The 19,563-nt window shown below is 36.3% G+C and overlaps 1 pseudogene; it reads right to left on the reverse strand.

The window, feature by feature from the left end:
- Window positions 1-7,282: 7,282 nt before the first annotated feature.
- Window positions 7,283-19,563, reverse strand: part of LOC149256819 (uncharacterized) — a 50,826-nt pseudogene continuing 38,545 nt past the window's right edge.

Here is a 19,563-nt window from a genome sequence, read left to right on the forward strand (position 1 = left end):
TTATACCCACATGGAGGTCGCACATGCCATGCCATCACCTTTAATCCTGCAATCACAATTTGATGAGAATTGGAGTCATTCCTTTAATCCCACAATCGCAACTTCATAAAAATAAGAGGTTTTACAAGTGTGCACATGCTTTGTCTTTCGATGGAGTGGATGCGATATTCAATGAACTGTTTTTAATGAATCCATCGGGTCCACAATATTATCGCAATTGGATGTTTTACACGTCATCCCTTTGAAACTTGCGATTCAATGGATGCGATATTACATTAAGTCATGCTATAGTGGTGCAGTCGGGTTTGCAGTAATATCGAAATCGCAATTTTTAATGTGACATCCCTTTATAACTTGTGATATGAAAGTTTCGATAGGCGAATGTGATATTACATTAGGGCTGTTACCATACACTAATCGGGTCTGCATATGATATTGCAATTAGAGTTTTAATGTGACAAGCCTTCATAACTTCTGACGCGAAGGTTCCAATATAGCGGATGCGATACTACATAAAGGTATGTTCTAATGGAGCTATCGGGTCTGCGTATTATATCGCAATCTATGGTTTGCGGACTTTAACTGGCACACGGATTAAAACGGCCTTAACCCCCGTAGTTGATTGTGATCTAAGAGTTGAATATGAGATCGACGGCTAGGATTGAGTGCGGGACTTCAGCCACGATCAAGGAAATTCGTGCTTTCCTACCCCCGCAGTTGCTAATCACCGTTGATCTAACAGATCTCTCGATCTGATGATCTAGATCCATTCCTCTGCCATTCTTCTTCTGCAAGCACTTGGGTTCTTGCTCTTGTGACTTCTCTTCGCTCTTTCGCTCTTCCGATAGTTTTTTCTCCTGTGGTTTATCTTCCTGTGACCTCCGATAACTCTGTTTATGCTCCTCCGTTGTTTTCTTCCTATTAGTTCTTCTTGGGCATATATTACATGTGATACTTCCGATATGGCTCCTCTGATGTTTTCTTCTTTACTCCTTTGATATCAATGTTTCTCTTTGTTCTTCCAATAACACTTACCCTTGGACATATGCGATAACCTACTTCCTTGATGGCTTCTGATGAACTCTTCTTCTTATTCTTTGGCTTCATGGCTTCTCTTCTTTACTCTTTCTCTTTCTGTTCTAAAGGCTTCCGATATCTTTCCTACTCGGTTCCACTGTTTCTATTACGACTGTATTCAATCCTTGGATCCTCCATGAGCGGTATTATGATCAATGGACATCAATGGGAAACCACACATGTCACAAGAATTTTCCATCACAAACACTCCCATATTGACATCAATGACAACCTATATTAACAGAAATGTAAACCCAATAAAAACATGTCCTACGATGAAATGTAAACACAATAGAAAACAATAAAAATTATAAGTTTATTATTTAATTTTGCTATTTCACCATGTGCATTAAAAAACAAATTTTTTGTTTTGGTATTTTAATGATACACATTTTTAAATTCAAAATTATAAAAAAGTTGTTCTCTTACTTTCATTAATAAAAAGGGAAAATTGCAATAGGTGATGACCTAATTAATTAGTTAAGTTTTTTTTAAGCATTTAGTATTATCTATTTCAAATTGATGTAATCATTAATACAAAAGGGAAAATTGCAATATGTGATGACCTAATAAAAATTGCAATATGTGATGACCTAATTAATTAGGTAAGTTTTTCTTTTAAGCATTAATATTATCTATTTCAAATTGATGTAATAAGTGGAGAGCTCATTTGTATTTGCTTTCATAGAAAATAAACAGAGATACAGTTACTATCTTTTGCAGAGAAAATAAATGTGTAACAACAACCTAAAACCAAACATGTGTCACTAACTAACAAAGAGAAAAACATTGCAGCGAAGAGAATGAGGCAGCCACATGCAGTCCATAGAGTCACGCATATGACAAATAAGTAACATTACCGAGATTTTGGAGATTTTCTGATGGTCACATGGGACGACATCTTGGACAGTGAAGCACAGAGATTCAAACAGTGGTTTAATCGTGAGACGCTTTTACTCGTTTTAATTTTTTTTTTTTTTTTTTGTCAATTACTTATTCAAAGATTTTTTTATCATAAATTTTATTCGGATAATATGTGTAAAATCAAGTGATTTAATTATTTTTGATAGCTTAAAATAAATTGTATGTAAATTTTAAATTATTAAAATTTACACATATTGAGCCCAAAAAAAGAAAAGAAATTATATAATAAAATTTCAATAAAAATAAAAAAAAAATATCATTGTTACCACTATAGATTCATCTTAAATACATATCTAACATGAGTTGAGAAGGATTTAATTTTTTCATATATATATTTTTTTATGAGTCCACATTATTTGCATGTCTTTTATAATTATTTTTTTTTCTTAGATTTTTTAGATGACACAGAAAGAGTTACACATTTATAATTATTTCAACTTTGATGACACAGAAAGAGTTACACATCATACTAGTTGTAGACTGAGACTCTTAGCTCAATTAAATAACTGCCCCAAAAATAGTCAACCATGAAGAAGAAGAAGCATGAGAAGAGTAAAAGAAAAACTGAAGTTAGCCCATATATCAATGGAAAAATGATTTACCAATAATCACATTAAATAGGAAAAAATGATTTACCAATAATCACATTAAATGGGAAAATGATTTATGATTGTTTTTGGATGGTGTAAAATGTGGCTCGAGCTTGAATCTCTTTTGAAAAAAAGATATTTTCCTAATTAATTTTGGCTTTCAATTTTTATTCATTTATGATTTATAAAATTTAAATGCAAAATTTCATAAAATTATAACAAATTAACTAATGTCATCTATATTAACAACTTTATATAATATCATCTACATTACTATATTCTCATTAATAAATCTTACCTATTCATAATATCATCACTATTATTATAATTTTATTGATAAATATTATTCATTCATTGCTATCAACCAGGTCTAGTGTCCTATATTTTTGACTAAATCATCATAAATATTACTCATACATTATTCTTTACTATCAACCCCACCCAATATCAAATATATTACTATATTTACATCGTAAGACATTTCCCTATGAGAAGAACTCCCCTTCTACCTTCCTATTGTAATATGTGTCATTCAATCCTTCGTTACACAATTGGATCATGTTCACCCATTGATTTGAATTGCGCTGACAAGTGGCAGTTGTGACTCGCTCCCACAATTCCAAATTTCCTATCTATCCAGTTACCAACTGCACAATCAACTCACTCCCACGATTCCAAATTTCCTGTCTTACTCCTGATTCCAAACTTTTTTCCCATCCAGTTACCAACTGCACAAATGACTCTTGCAGATGCATGCCATTCCTTGTGTGCATCTTGCAACACTGACCTATATTAAGGCAACATCTTTAAGAATCTAGTTGTTTTGATTTCAGAGTAGCTCTGCATATCAAGATACTCTTTCCTTACAACTAAGAGCGGAGAACCACCATTCAGACCAGATTCATCAACGCCAAATTAAGCTCTAGAGGGTTTTAAAGATGTCAGGAAATTTCGATTTCAGGGCACCTTTATAGATCAAGATACCCATTTTTCCTTACAAAAAAGAGTCGAGAACCACCCTTCGGACCAACAAGGTTGCGTGCTTGATTCATGATTTTACCCCATTCATCAAAGGTTTTGCAAGTAAACGATTTCACGATTTCAAGTAAATGATTTCATGAGGTTACATGTTCGATTCATGATATGTTTTACAAGTAAATAAACGATTTTAGGAGCATGATTTGCCTGGAAAATCGAGAACCTTTCATACAAATAACGACTTCCAATGCAAACCCACCCACAAAAGTTATACAACCATCTTTGCTATCTTGGTCAAAGAAAATCGCAAGAAGATGGCTCATTAATTATATGCCCACATGAATATAGTTGGAATGAAGCCCAATGTATTTGCCTGCAACATTCTGATAAAAGCTAACCCCAACACATCTGAGGGAGCATTCAGTGTTTTTATAGATATCCCTCAGAGGGGTTACATCCCTAATACCTTAACATATACTACTTAATAAAGGGCTCTACAAACAAGACAAATTGAAGTGAAGGAGCTTGCAAGCGATATGGATATTAAGGGTGGCTCTGTTCCCGATATTGTCAATTAAAGTAGGTACATCATTCATGGCCTTTGCATGACAAGCTAGCTCGATGATGCAGTGAACCTTCTCCATCAAATGCTGGCCAATATAAATTTACCAAAATAAGTTCACTAACATTGTTATCATCATCGTCTCTACAAAGGCAGGAGATATTTAGAAGCCATAGATCTTTTGAGCGAAATGGTAAGTACCAATCCCCTGACATTATCATTTATATAGTACTTTGATTTTGATTAGCGAGCTTTGCAAAGAACAAAAATTTCGAGATGCTGTGGAGATTCTAGACCAACTGAAGCTCAACGATTGGTCTCAAAATGTTGAAGTGTACAAGAAGATTATAAACAATTTCTGCTGTGAGAACAAGCCACAAGAAGCTACCAATATTTTGGATGAGATGGTTCAAAGTGCTGTTGTTAGGAAACCAGCTCACAAAAAGATAGAAAATATAGATCAACGCCTTAGAATTCAGCCTCTTCGAGGGGACAACCTCCTTTACATTACACAAATGAACAATTCTTAGATGATACAAATGACAAGACCTCTTTCTATATATAGGAGTCTAAGGGGTCATAATATACTTAGAGCCGACATAACAATAATAATGTAAGGGCACACTAATAAAAATAGTGGGCTTCTATGGGGCACAATAATAACAATATGGGGACTACATGGGCACAACAATATAATAAGAAGGTTGTACTAATAACAATAAGGGGTTACACTAGTAGTATAGGGACCTAACAGGTGTTAACTTCAAACAAAATTACAAGGTGCCTTGAGGAAAATAGGCATATTAATATTATACAAAATCTTTGCAAAGAAGGGAGCTTAAATAAGGCACATCCTTCCAAAATTAGAGAGAAAGTTTAACTTGGTTTAGAAACCTTTAATTTGCTTGCTATAATCTACAAGCCAAATGAATAAATAATATCCAATCTTGATTTAGATCTTAAATTAATTGGTGAATTTTTATTTTCTTTTATATCGAAATTGGGAATTTTTACTTATAACTTTAATAAGCATACTAATTAGAAAATGTTGCAATTGGTAACTTCTTCCATTCCCTTGTTAAATGATCATGGAACATGTTCACCTATCTCCATAGCTACGAAAGCTCAAAAATGATGCCCTCCTTCGTTTTAATTCAATCCCCACAGAATGTTGATGGGTAATGGGAGCCCGATCTAATCAATCTTGCAGCACCAGTGACGGAAGTTACAACAAATGTTTCTTTAGGAAAGGCCTCATCGCATTCAAATCTAAATGAAGAGAAGGCAGATGGGAGGTGTTTGGCATGATCAGGAGGAAAGAATGGGTAAGCTCATTTTCTAATATCTTTGTTGGTCGCTCATTGTCAACGTTCTAGGATCTTCTTCAACAGACCTTCAAAAAGACAATTTTATATTCAACTGATGAAATATGTAGGTGTCTAATGCTTTCTGAATTATTGAACTTAGGGCATAGGTAAAGAGAGTACTAGACAAATAGAGTAGGGTGACTGAATTTCAAATGGAAATCACATTGACGAATCTCTTCTGATTATCTCATGTGGCATTTCTCCTTCTGTTTTTAATTCTGCTACTTGGTCCTCTTTAGCCATTGATGCATCGTCTTCTTCTAAAGAATCAAATATTCTTAATAAGTCCCCTTCAATCTACTTTTCTTCTTCCATATGTTTCAGATATAAACGGATAACACTTGAAATATGCTTCTTGAAATTTTCCAAATTCCATGACTTTTCATTGAATTCCTAATGTTTATCAGGGAAACTAGATTCTGCACATTCTACATTATGCTTTTTCAGTGTCTGTTGTAAGGTTGGAAGCTTCTCTTCACCATATCTCCTTTATTCTGTATGTTTGGCTTTGATATAAACAATTGACATTGTATTCTTTAACTGTGTCCAACTAATCAATTTTCCCCTATTTGCCTTTGACTAGAAAAATTAGATTTAACTTAATTTGTTGTAGGTCTCCACCACACCTCTTCCATATATGATGGGTTTTGTTTCATGTTTTTCTTTTCATCCAGATCGCTAAGCATATGAATGCTCGACAAGGAATACTTCAATGCTGAAAAATTCATAGATCCTTCCCATATTCTCTCATGTTCATCAGAAACACCAACTTCTTTAAATTCATATTGAGTTTCACTTTGGCCATCTCGCATACTTGATGCATAATCTTCAACCCGTTTCTTCCCCTCTTATTATAAGGTTTTGCTTCAATGTTTGACATATGCTCCTTAAGTTGTGAAAGAGTTATTTTCTCCTTCCCTTTATCATGTTAAGGAGGAAACCTTATGTCCAAGAGTGGTACTTTTCCTTCTCGGCCTCAGTGGAGCGTGTAGGAATGATTTCCTCATACATCACTTTAGGAAAACTTGTGTCCATATGCTGCATATTATTTAAATTTGAAAGTGTCATATTATTCCATCGAGATTCGAAATGAATAAAACTTATATATAAAAAGATTCAAGTAGAGAGTTTTCGCACTTATAAAAAACAATACATTTAAATGTTGCTTTGATTAAATTTTGAGAATACAAGATTTAAAAGATTTCTTTTAGTTTTTGTAAGATTATTAGAAATTGTGAGTGATAAAAATTAACCTTTAATTAATACTCGATCTAAAATTTATTAGGAAACTAAATATATAATTTAGCAAGTTCTAAGTCTTAATGTGTGAAATGTAATATGGATGTAATTTAGACGTGATTAAACAAAAATATATGTGATTAAAAATATTGAAAATCCAGTACTACCCATCATTGTTCTCTTGGAGATTTTGACCTACCTCTTCCCCCAAACCCCACAACAACGAACTAAGATCTTACCTACTTCTCATGCCTGAACAAATTGTACACAACCCAAAGAGGAACATGCATCATTTTTTTCCCTTGTGAAAAAATACGATGCGATTGTCTTTTCTTGTTAGAGTCTTAACGACTGCCGATGAAATCAGTGGGCATAAAAGATAAAATTGGTACCTTTTGTTTTCTCTACAGTTATTCTACATGAGCAAAGCTTCACCCAATGCCAAATAAAAAATATAGCCAGTATCTAAGTACCCTTATGTCTTTTAAGGGATAAGATAGACATACTTCCCCAACTTTGAAATGGCAGTAATAGGGGGTAGCACCTCAGTAAGTGACATAGTTCAATGATTCTCCTGTGATATCATCTACCCTTATAACTTTTTTCAACTTACATTCTATAATATCCTTCTACAGTTTGGATCATGCTGCCTTTAACTCCTCCAAGGTGGTGATTTCATTGAAGCAATTAATTACTAGCACGATGGACAAAGGAGGCATATTCTGCAGAGGAAGTAGCTTATAGAAGTCCTCTTGTAGGAGGGGCACTTCAAAATCTTCCTTCTTTTGGGCCACAAAGATATATGCTATAGCAATGTGAGCTCCTGGTTCCATGTGGTTTGTTGAGAAGCTTATCTGGTCAAGAAAGTTGGGATAAATTGTTACATAACCTTGTAAATACATGACATCATTTAAGAATTTCTTCCAAGATGCTTGCCATCCATTGGTTTTGGAACCAAGTATTTGCATTGGATTCATCTACACATCTTCTGTAAATATTGTTGAGATTGCAACAAGATGATGGAGCTTAGTGAAAAGAGTCGCCTTCACTAAGTGGGCCCGCAGGCTATTTTTGGCGCAAGTCTATTTTTAGACATATGCATCATGTCTATGTTTATGGATGATTGATCAAGTTGGGAAAAATAGATGGACTTCTATTTTTGATGAAAGTGTGAGTGATCACAGTGTGAGCGATCAAGTCTATTTTCAGACTGGCTGTCAAAAATAGAAGAGTCAAATATTATTATCTCACAATAATATTTGGACTATAAACTTAATATTATTCTCTTGGAGCACTTCAGTTTGAGCTACGGAAGTGGCACATGCAGCTGTCAGAAGGAAATTCGTTTTTCTTATGAGTCAGTTGAGTTGTTGCATGCATGACTTCAGTTAGAACTCAAGTGAGTTGAGTTTAGTGGACTGGAGGTACAGTTGATGGAGTTGTGTTCAGTTTAACTTAGTTAAACTGGTTGTAGTTAGTCTAACTGCAGATAGACTAATGATGAGTTGTTAAACTAATTATTAACTCATAATACAACTAAAGAATACATCAGTTAACTCAGTTTCATGTCAGTGCATGTTCATTTCAACAGGGACAGGTGGTAGAGAATCAGATTGCTATCAGTTGTGACTATAGTTGTGCACCAGATCTTGCACAATCAAGGGATTGAGTATGCCAATGAGTTTGCTCACGTATTTGGCCCGCATTTTAGCCTTTGCTCACGTCCACAAAGAGTGAGTGACTATTTTGCAGGTGAAAATCGAGTTTGGGAAGCTATTCTCATCAGTTCTTGAGCAGGTATTGAGCAGTGGAGGCAGGCAAGCAGTGGAAGAGATTTGGAGATCAGATCTGAGCTGTATTGTGTGTAACAGAGGTGGAGATACTTGTGAGAAGTATTATGCTGTGTAATGTTACATGACTCAATCATTAATATACAGATAGTGTGGGGTTTTTAGCGAGATGCTTTCCCCGTGATACATACTGTGTTAATGTGTGAATGCTCTTGATGTTTTATTGTTATTGATGCTGCTATATTCTTGATCAACGTAGAGGAGCTTATGTATTGTGTATGTTTTCCACATTAGTACATGATCAGGATAATCTCCATTGAATATGTGTTAAATTATTCAAAAGTTTCTACATGGTATCTGAGCGAGCTAGATAATTGTAGAAAAAGTTTCTACATGGTATCGGAGCTGTTGATCATCAGATCTACTATTCAGGAAGTGTTTACATTCTATTTCTTCAGGCAGAGTCTGTAATCGGGCCAGGTAGCCTCTGGATTCATCCTTCTTTTGGAAGGTGAGATATCCGGTAAAAGCCCATACAGTCAATCTCTGTACGAGAAATATTATGTTCTCACGAATTCTAGATCGGAAGCGGTTGAGTTGGAGTTGGTGGAAATTCGAATTTGCAGCAGTGTTGTTGAAAATGTCTTTCAACGGATTGCAAATGTTATTCCAAAGCAAGAGCGACCTGGCGCTCAAGGATAAACTCTGTAACAATAAAGGTGAGAATGGATCTTCATCAAAGGTATCTGATGAAGAGAATTGCGCTTTGGCTGCCAAAGCAAAGAAGGGGAAGAAGAAGAAAGCTTCTCATTCCGGTGCGAAAGGCAAGAAGCAGGACATGTCCAAGGTGAAGTGTTTTCACTGTCATTAGCATGGACACTATGCCACAAATTGTCCGCAGAAGAAGAAGAACAAGCAAGCTGCTGGATCTGCAGGGGGAGAGGCTTTAGCTTCTCAGTTTGAGCTTGATTTTTCATTGATCGCATGCTTGGTTTCAAGTGTGATGGGATCAGTGTGGTTCTTGGACAGTGGTGCGTCTTTTCACATGACGGGAGATAGAGATTTGTTCTCTGATCTGGAGGACAAAGATCTTGGAGTGCACATCGAGATGGGCGATGATGGTAGATACAGTGCGACCGGTATCGGTACCATTTCCTTTGAGAGGGAGTCTGGTAAACCCTTTGTATTGAAGGAAGTCATGCATGTTCCACGATTGAAGAAGAATCTCATCTCAGTGGCGATGTTAGAAGACAAGGGGTATGATGTTGTTTTCAGCGAGGGAAAGGCCTTCCTGCGCAGCAAGACAACTGGTGAGACCCGGAAGATAGGGGTTCGAGTGAGGAACCTTTATCAGTTGCATGTAGATGGATGCGCAGCAATGGCAGGCAAGGCAGAAGGATTGGTGAGCCGGGATGATGGCGAGTTGTGGCACAGGAGATTGGGTCACCTTCACCATGGAGCCTTGAAGATACTGCAGCAGATCACTACAGGGCTTCCTAAAGGCACACTTGCGCAGTCAGATCAATGCAAGGGGTGTACTTTGGGGAAGTTTGTGAAAGCCACCTTTCACGAGAAGGATAGTCGCACCACGACGATCCTTGAGAGAATTCACACAGACGTGTGTGGACCTTTCTCAGTTGCTTCGACAGCAAAACACAGGTATTATGTGATTTTTGTTGATGATTTCTCTCGTAAGTGCTGGATCTTCTTCATGCAGAAGAAGAGCGAGACATATTCAAAGTTCTGTGAATTCAAAGCACTGGTCGAGAAGGAGTCGGGGAAGAAGGTGAAGGCTCTTAGGAGCGATAATGGTGGTGAATACATCTCGGACGAGTTTAAGGATTTCTGCAAGGCAGAAGGGATTCGTAGAGAGCTCATAGCTCCCCATAACCCACAACAGAACGGGGTAGCTGAGCGGAAGAACAGAACGATTGTGGGTGCTGCACGGGCAATGTTGCATGATCAGGGCCTACCCCTTCACTTGTGGGCGGAAGCATGCAATACAACAGTTTATGTGCAGAACCGTTGTCCTCATAGGATACTTGGCATGAGTACACCCGAGGAGGCTTATTCTGGTAAGAAGTCTGATCTTTCTCATTTGAGGATTTTTGGTGCTAACGTTTACATGCATGTGACGAAGGATGCCAGAAAGAAGTTGGAACCGACTGCAGAGGTTGGGATATTTGTGGGGTACACTGATACGCCCCACAACTATCGTGTGTATTTGCCAAACAGTGGTAAAACTGTTGTGCGACGGGATATAAAATTTCAGGAGGAGAAAGCCATGAAGTGTTCGCTTGAGAGGGAGCTACACTTGCATGCAGATGAGGAGCTATTAGTTCCTAAGGATGAGCTTCAGGACGTGGATCAGCCACAGGACGAGGTTCATGGAGTGGAAGAGACCACTCATGCAGCGCCAACCATCAGAGGGCGAAAGCGCTTGACAGAAGCTGAGCGACTGGCTCAAGATGCAGAGAAAGTTGTAGGACCACCTACAGCCCAACGCAGGCAGAGACAGTCACCTGATCGGTACACTGGATACATGGCTCTTATGAGCAAGTGTGTTGTGACTGAGCCATCCTCTTTCGAGGAAGCTGTGGAGGATCCCGCATGGGTAGACGCCATGGTGGAAGAGTATGATTCTATTGTCAGAAACAGTGCATGGGAGATTGTTCCTAGACCGGAAGGGAAATCAGTGGTAGGTTCGAGATGGATCTACAAAGTTAAGCAGGCAGCTGACGGGAGTGTGGAGAAGTACAAGGCAAGATTTGTTGCCCGAGGCTTTTCACAGATTGAGGGGATCGATTATGAGGAGACCTTTGCACCTGTCGCAAGGTATTCTTCCATACGGACGATTCTTGCTCTCTCAGCGCAGATGGGATGGCACATTCATCAGATGGATGTGAAGACTGCGTTCCTCAACGGAGTCATTGAGGAGGAGGTGTACATTGAGCAACCCGAAGGCTTTGAAGTCTTCAGCAGCGAGTCGCATGTGTGCAGGCTCAAGAGAGCGCTGTATGGGTTGAAGCAAGCACCACGTGCTTGGTACACACGGATAGACAGCTATTTCACAGGACTTGGATTCTCCAAGAGCAAGGCGGATCCGAACCTATACCAGATTGTGGTGGAGGGTAAGTTGCTTATCATTGTACTGTATGTTGATGATTTGATTCTAACGGGTGATGAGCTGTTGATACTGTCATGCAAGAAGGATCTTGCTACAGAGTTTGAGATGAAGGACTTGGGCCTCCTTCACTATTTCCTAGGATTGGAAATATGGCAGCGCAGTGGTGGACTGTTTGTTTCTCAGGGCAAGTATCCTCGGGAGATACTGGAGAAGTTCAACATGCATGGCTGCAAGCCTGTTGATACTCCTCTTCCTGGAGGTTGGAGGAAGGAGGATGCCACTTCGGGAGAAGAAGTGGATGCCACTGTTTATCGACAGTTGGTGGGGTCGCTGATGTATTTGGTCAATACACGACCTGATATATGCTATGCAGTTAACCAACTTTCACAAGCTATGGTTAACCCTACCAAGCTCTTCTGGAAGGCGGGCAAGCATGTATTGAGCCACTTGAGAGGCACATCGGGATATGGATCTTGGTACAGACAGGAGGATGAGGTGAAGCTATGTGGCTTCACGGATGCAGATTGGGCAGGGAGCCCAACGGACAGAAAGAGCACATCAGGAGGGGTCTTCAGTATCAGATCGACAGTAGTTTCTTGGTACAGCAGGAAGTAGAGATCTGTGTGGATGAGGATGATCTTGGTCGGGTTTTTCGGGTCCAAGCACATCAGGTACCATCATATCAGAGATTGTGTGCAGCGGAGGATCATGTTACTTTCGTACATTCCAACGGAGGATCAGGATGCTGATATTCTGACGAAGGCTCTCACCAGGAGCAAATTCGAGTACCACCGAGGCAGGATAGGGGTTGCTGATAATCCATATCTTGTCGAGAGGGAGTGTTGAGATTGCAACAAGATGATGGAGCTTAGTGAAAAGAGTCGCCTTCACTAAGTGGGCCCGCATGCTATTTTTGGCGCAAGTCTATTTTTAGACTATGTCTAGTTTTAGACATATGGATCATGTCTATGTTTATGGATGATTGATCAAGTTGGGAAAAATAGATGGACTTCTATTTTTGATGAAAGTGTGAGTGATCACAGTGTGAGTGATCAAGTCTATTTTTAGACTGGCTGTCAAAAATAGAAGAGTCAAATATTATTATCTCACAATAATATTTGGACTATAAACTTAATATTATTCTCTTGGAGCACTTCAGTTTGAGCTACGGAAGTGGCACATGCAGCTGTCAGAAGGAAATTTGTTTTTCTTATGAGTCAGTTGAGTTGTTGCATGCATGACTTCAGTTAGAACTCAAGTGAGTTGAGTTTAGTGGACTGGAGGTACAGTTGATGGAGTTGTGTTCAGTTTAACTTAGTTAAACTGGTTGTAGTTAGTCTAACTGCAGATAGACTAATGATGAGTTGTTAAACTAATTATTAACTCATAATACAACTAAAGAATACATCAGTTAACTCAGTTGCATGTCAGTGCATGTTCAGTTCAACAGGGACAGGTGGTAGAGAATCAGATTGCTATCAGTTGTGACTATAGTTGTGCACCAGATCTTGCACAATCAAGGGATTGAGTATGCCAATGAGTTTGCTCACGTATTTGGCCCGCATTTTAGCCTTTGCTCACGTCCACAAAGAGTGAGTGACTATTTTGCAGGTGAAAATCGAGTTTGGGAAGCTATTCTCATCAGTTCTTGAGCAGGTATTGAGCAGTGGAGGCAGGCAAGCAGTGGAAGAGATTTGGAGATCAGATCTGAGCTGTATTGTGTGTAACAGAGGTGGAGATACTTGTGAGAAGTATTATGCTGTGTAATGTTACATGACTCAATCATTAATATACAGATAGTGTGGGGTTTTTAGCGAGATGCTTTCCCCGTGATACATACTGTGTTAATGTGTGAATGCTCTTGATGTTTTATTGTTATTGATGCTGCTATATTCTTGATCAACGTAGAGGAGCTTATGTATTGTGTATGTTTTCCGCATTAGTACATGATCAGGATAATCTCCATTGAATATGTGTTAAATTATTCAAAATTTCTACAAATATCATGTTCATGTACTTGTAAAACGCTCTCCACTTCCGTGGGAATAATTGAGAGCCACAACTGCATGGAAGCTGATGTAAATATGGTGTGTTTGGATACACTTCCTTGAAGAATTGGGTTGCATTCCACTTGGGTCTCTCTTTAATTACTTCAATTAACCTTGGAGTGTATAGGGCAATGAAATTGAGCTCAGGCGAGGAAACTTGTGGATCATACTCGTAAGCCAAGAGGGCATATTTGAGCCACATATAGTAGAAAGTAGAAACCTCAATGTCATCCTCAAGAACTAGACCAAAATTGTCATGTGAAGATAGGATACCAACTTTCAATGACTGCCCTTATGCGATCCCCATGAAGATTCCTATGTCTAATAATTTTCTCTCCATGTGGCCAAATGAAACCATCCACCATCTTCAAGGTCTCTACATCCACAATGTTATCCATATTGAATGTCAAAATAACTTTGTCTCCAACATAATAGGATTGAGTTAATGAACTCAACAACCTTCTCAGTGATGTAGGTCTATTTTGGGTGACTATATTCACGGAGATTCTCATCCTATTCTATTCTGCACCACGTTAGAATTAGAGAAACAATTAAATAATCTAAAATTTAAAAAATGTAACAAATATTGCAAAATGTATCAAATATTGGAATAAGAAATTATTTCCCATCTTCAATAAATATTTTCCATTTATACTTCCCATGTTTTTAATAAGGTTTGAAATGTTAGATTTTAAGCTTCTGTGGTTGTTTATTGGTGTAGTACGATTCGGCTTATCCACAGTATTATATTCATCATGTCGATGTTTCGAACCCCAAAGGGGTCCATCATCAGGACCAAAAAATGGTAGATTATGAATGATCATTTTTGAGAGAAGAATCTTCCAACCAACGTATATAAACCTAATTAATCCTAAATAGGGATAATTTTTTATATAGAAGCAGACTTAACCTACATAACTTTTTAATTTAATTTTTATTATTATTTTAATTATTTTTGTTTTAATTATTTTTGTTTTAATTATTTATTTTATTTTAATTATTCTAATTTTAATTATTTTAAATAAATAAATTATTAATTCTTAATAGACACAACCAATTAAGACTAATAAGAGAAGTAAACTATTTAATTGGTTTAGTTAATTACTTAATTAATTAATTAATTAAATTTAATTGATTAATTGATTAATTAATTAATTAATAATCTTTGTTTTGATGATTTTTTTAAAATTAAACCCTAAGTATCTAATTGATAAATAAGTAACCTATTTAATTTATTTAATTAATTAATTTAATTGATTTATAATTTTCGTAATTTTCCAAATGTTAATTTATAAAACTAATGTTACTATAATCCATAGTCATTAGAATAAATTTTATTTTGTTATATTGGTTATTATTATTTGCACTTGAAGATTTCCAAGGTCGAAATATTGTTGTTTATGAATTTTTTGGATTGAAACTACGTGTAATATTTGTTGAAAAGTGCAACAAGAAATGCTAAAAATAGAAAATGCTAAAAATAACACTGCCATAAATAGCAGTTCAGCCATTGTGGATCTTAGCAATGATGGGTGAAAAGTGAAACTTCTAAAAATAGATTTTCTAAAAATAGATTTTCTAAAAATAGCATTTCGGGATCCCTTCTTATTTTAGTCAGTCCCTAGACTAAACATAGGAAGTCAAATTAGAATTTGATATTAACAATTGTTTGTAAATTGATTAATTAATTCATCTTGAGTTAATTAGTTAAGGAATTATGAACATGAAGCCTATGTGAGGACATGCAACAGTTTCTCCCATGATTGAGGAATTTATCCATTAGTTAAAGAGATAAGAGTGAGTTGTAACTAGTTGGCTCAGTTAACTCAGTCAAGTCCAGTTAAATTAATTTAATAGTTTGTTAAATTAATGAGAGTTCAGTTAGTTAATTCTTGCATGCATGTAACTGTTGCATTTCAGATAACTGAATATTCTCTTATGAATAAATCATGCATGTTAGTTCAATCAGAGACCTAGTTGAGATCAGATGGAGAGACAATGTACTATTAGTTGCAAGAATATTCCAATGTGAATATTCCTTGCTTGCAAAAGGAATATTAGTCATTAAGGATTATGCAGTTGGATCAGAGGTTACAGTGAGTGTGATGAGGTCAATTCACACATGTGACATCATTGGACCCCAATCAAAACTGCGCAAGGAAATAGGAGGCTTGGAGGGCTTGAGGAAGATATATTCTATGTCTATTCAATCTATGAGTTGTATTGTTTGATTGCAGAGAGAGTAGGATAGCTTTAGAGCTGATTCTTTTTGTAACTTGAACAAGATTTCCACTTGTATGATAATACAGAGTTGGGGTTTTAGGCAGTTGCTTTCCCCAGTGTTATATCTTCTGTGTTATGGTTGATTACTTCTCATTCTCAGTTATATCTGTTCTTGGTTGATGATGCTCATATCTGTTTAAGCTTCCACAAAGTTTATGGTAGAAGTAGATCTAGTATTATGCTTTAGGACATTGCATATATCAGTTGATCTACAGTGAAAATTCTACAATTTTGAAATATAAAAGATATGACACATAGTTTCAATCCAAAAATTCAGTGAAAAGAAATATTTCATTAAAATAGTGTGATATGTTGATCTATGTTTGAAATGGTGTTCTTTTTATGATCAACGTTTTTTTACTACTTGGATTTGATTCTGACCATAATCAGAATGCCCCCACACAATACATTTTAGTACTTAAATGGAAAACATATTTGATCAAAATCAGTGTTCAACATCTGAAGGTTATGTTATCCAATCTTTTTCAAGGTCTCAACCTAAACAAGAGTGTAATCCTATTAACAATTCAACATACCAAAGTGCTAGAAAATTAATAAAGAAATATCAAAATGACCTATGTTTTAATGTTGTTGGCTTGACATCAACCATCCAAGAAATATGAATAATAGATACACAAGGTAGCTGAATCAAAGCATTGTAGGAAGCCCTTCCCACTGCTAAGGCTAATCCATCCTGAGCAGCAGGATCTAGATCTACCACAGTAATAATGGCAGAAGGGTTATGAATCGCAATGAGACCTTTCATGGAGGAGTAAATCTCTCATATAATAGTTACCCTAGAACCTCCAAAACCTAGCCCCAAAACAAAAATATTGAAGCGACGCTTGTGACATGCAATTTGAGACCATCATGATACTCATTTTCATTAAGCCAAATTTCCATCTAGATTCAATTTTGACAAATAACATGATCAACTTCCATATAATGGCTTTCAGTCTTCTTATTGAGAATGAATAACCCCTTAAGAACAAAAACATATATGGGAAGTCTGTTTTGTCCTTAAGTGAATATTGATATCACCAAAAAATGGTCACCATTTTTAACTAGGTGGATCAAAATACACCCTATAGATTTAATTTTACCATAGTAAAATCACTTTCACTATCTAAAATAATTTACCAAACCACTTTTATTAAATTATTTTCCGATTTAAATAATAAAAGAATCCATTAGAATAATTAGATAAATCATTATTTATTTAATTTTCTCTAGGAATAATTATTAAATCATTATTTAATAATTATTCCTTGTCACATTTGACTAAATCCCTTAGGAATATTTAAATAAATCACTATTTATTTAAATTTCCTTATTTATGTTATTAGAATAATTATTAAATCACTATTTAATAATTATTTTGATTTCACACCTTTCTTATTTCTCGTGAAATAATTAATAAATCATTTTATTTGTTAATTATTTCTAAATAAAGGTATTTAACCATTTTAAATACATTTTCACTCTCCAATAAATATAATAAAGTATTCCAAGTAGTTATATCTTGATTTGGTTAATAATGTTTTATTATTCTCCAATTTTGAGGTTAACTCTATACTTTGCTATAAAAAGGAGGGTTTTTCATTCATTCTTCACCATGATCATTATCATCATCAACATTATCATCATTTTTTCTTGTGCTCCCATTTTGAGTTCTTCTCTTTTGTTTGGGTTTTTCACACATTGAGAGAGAGAATCAATTTTTGAAGCATCAAGGATATCAAAAGACCCATCCCATGGAGGGGGCCTTACAGACCAATTTGTAGATATCCCTCACGAAGGGTTATCAATAAAAGATTTATTCATTTAAAATAGTCTTTCCAATTGGGTTATTATACTGGATACTTTGTATTGTTGCTTTATGTTTTGGATTATATCCTCTTTTACTGCAGGTTTTCTACTTTTGTTTCAGATCTAAGATAACAACAACCATCAACCTTTTTTTAGGGTCACTTGTCATCTAGTGACTTAAGTGAAGTGTTTTTGGTATACCTTCCAAGAAATTTCACACTAACAAATGGAAACTCCACTGGGCCTTTAGTTACACATTTTTCATCCAACAAATGATGACTCCACTGACAACATTCTTGGGTGACTGAAGTTTCAAAAAATTTGAGGGTTTTCTTCAGCTATTTTTAGCCTCTCAATTTCCATTTATAGTATTAAACCCTATTTTGTCAAAATTTCGGATCCTGTTGGGTTATTGGTCTTTTCTGTAGGCCATAGGTACTATCCAAGCAAGAGACGACAAAAGTTGTGCGAGATTTTCTGAACGAGACTCCCGGGAACTGAACACACTTTTCAACCCCATAAGTGAGTTGCAGAGCACCCTTCTTGGCTAGAAAATAGTGTTTTCCTTAGAAATAGATCTGTACCTATGTTTTGAACCTTTTTCGAAAATTTTTCAATTTTTTTATAGATTTGTTGAGAGTGTTGTATGCAGATCAGTTTGGGTACTTCATATTTGTCTTTCAGTCTCCCTTAGGTCTGGATCCACTTGATTTGTCTCTCTGACAAAGGAAAAATCCCCCCTATGGTTTAGAGTACACCTCCACATTGTTAGGAAGAGATTTGCTGAGTGAGGAGTCTACGATTTTCAACATTTCTAGCCTCTGTTTTTCAAATCTAATCCATTACTTTTCAGGTCTTTTGGATAAATTTATTTTACTATCCTCCCTTTAGAGTTTGGGTTTGTGTTTTCCCCCTTAGGATCCCCTTGAGCATCCTATGTCTTTGAGCTTCACACCTATCCTTTGCAGCATTTTTCACCTCTGATTTTTTTTGTTTGTCTGCATCATTTACAGAAGATTAGAGACTTTAGATCCCAGTCCCTTGACATTATATTTTTATGGTCTATTTTTATGTCTTTGAGTTTCTTGTTTGCCTTCTCTTTCTTAGCTTCTTAGTAGCCCTTATGGGCGGGGGTTTTGTGTGCATGATTGGTTTTTTACTTTCCTGTCATTTTTAGATTTATTTATAGTATTTCAACATTTTATTTTCAGTAGCATATGGAATCATGAAACATCCTTAGTTAACTCATCCACTTGACACATAATTTTCACATGCTCACACCTTAAGTGAATGTGAGCTTGGCTAACACTGCCAAGCCAAGACTTGAAACACTACACCTTAATAAATCAACACACATAGATTAATCCCACTTGGGCATCAAGGCCAAACAAGCTTTGTAGTGTAGGTGTAGGGTCAGTGGGATAGGCTTCCAATAACACCCATCGATAAATTTCATTGATACATAGAAGTTTACATATTAGGGAGCTTAAAATCCTTCACCATACCACTATCAAAGCTGGAGTGCATCAGAAACATGATTCAAAGGGGTTAGGCTAGGTCATGATGCAAGCAGTTCTCCTCGGGGCTACCCAACCTGTGGCAAGGAATTCTATGCGGTGGTTGACTACCAAGAAGCTAAAGAATCGACCACCTCCATGGGACAAAGGTAATCGTAGTGACCAATATTAGGAAAGCACCTTATAAGACTAATTGTGGGAAGTTGTTGGTCCTCTACCCCACCTTTCTCTGGACATCTCTGCTTGCAGGGA

Source organism: Pinus tabuliformis, chromosome 7 (assembly GCF_031772625.1).
Source record: "Pinus tabuliformis cultivar Carrire ecotype Pingquan chromosome 7, CPIR1, whole genome shotgun sequence".
Taxonomy (NCBI): domain Eukaryota; kingdom Viridiplantae; phylum Streptophyta; class Pinopsida; order Pinales; family Pinaceae; genus Pinus; species Pinus tabuliformis.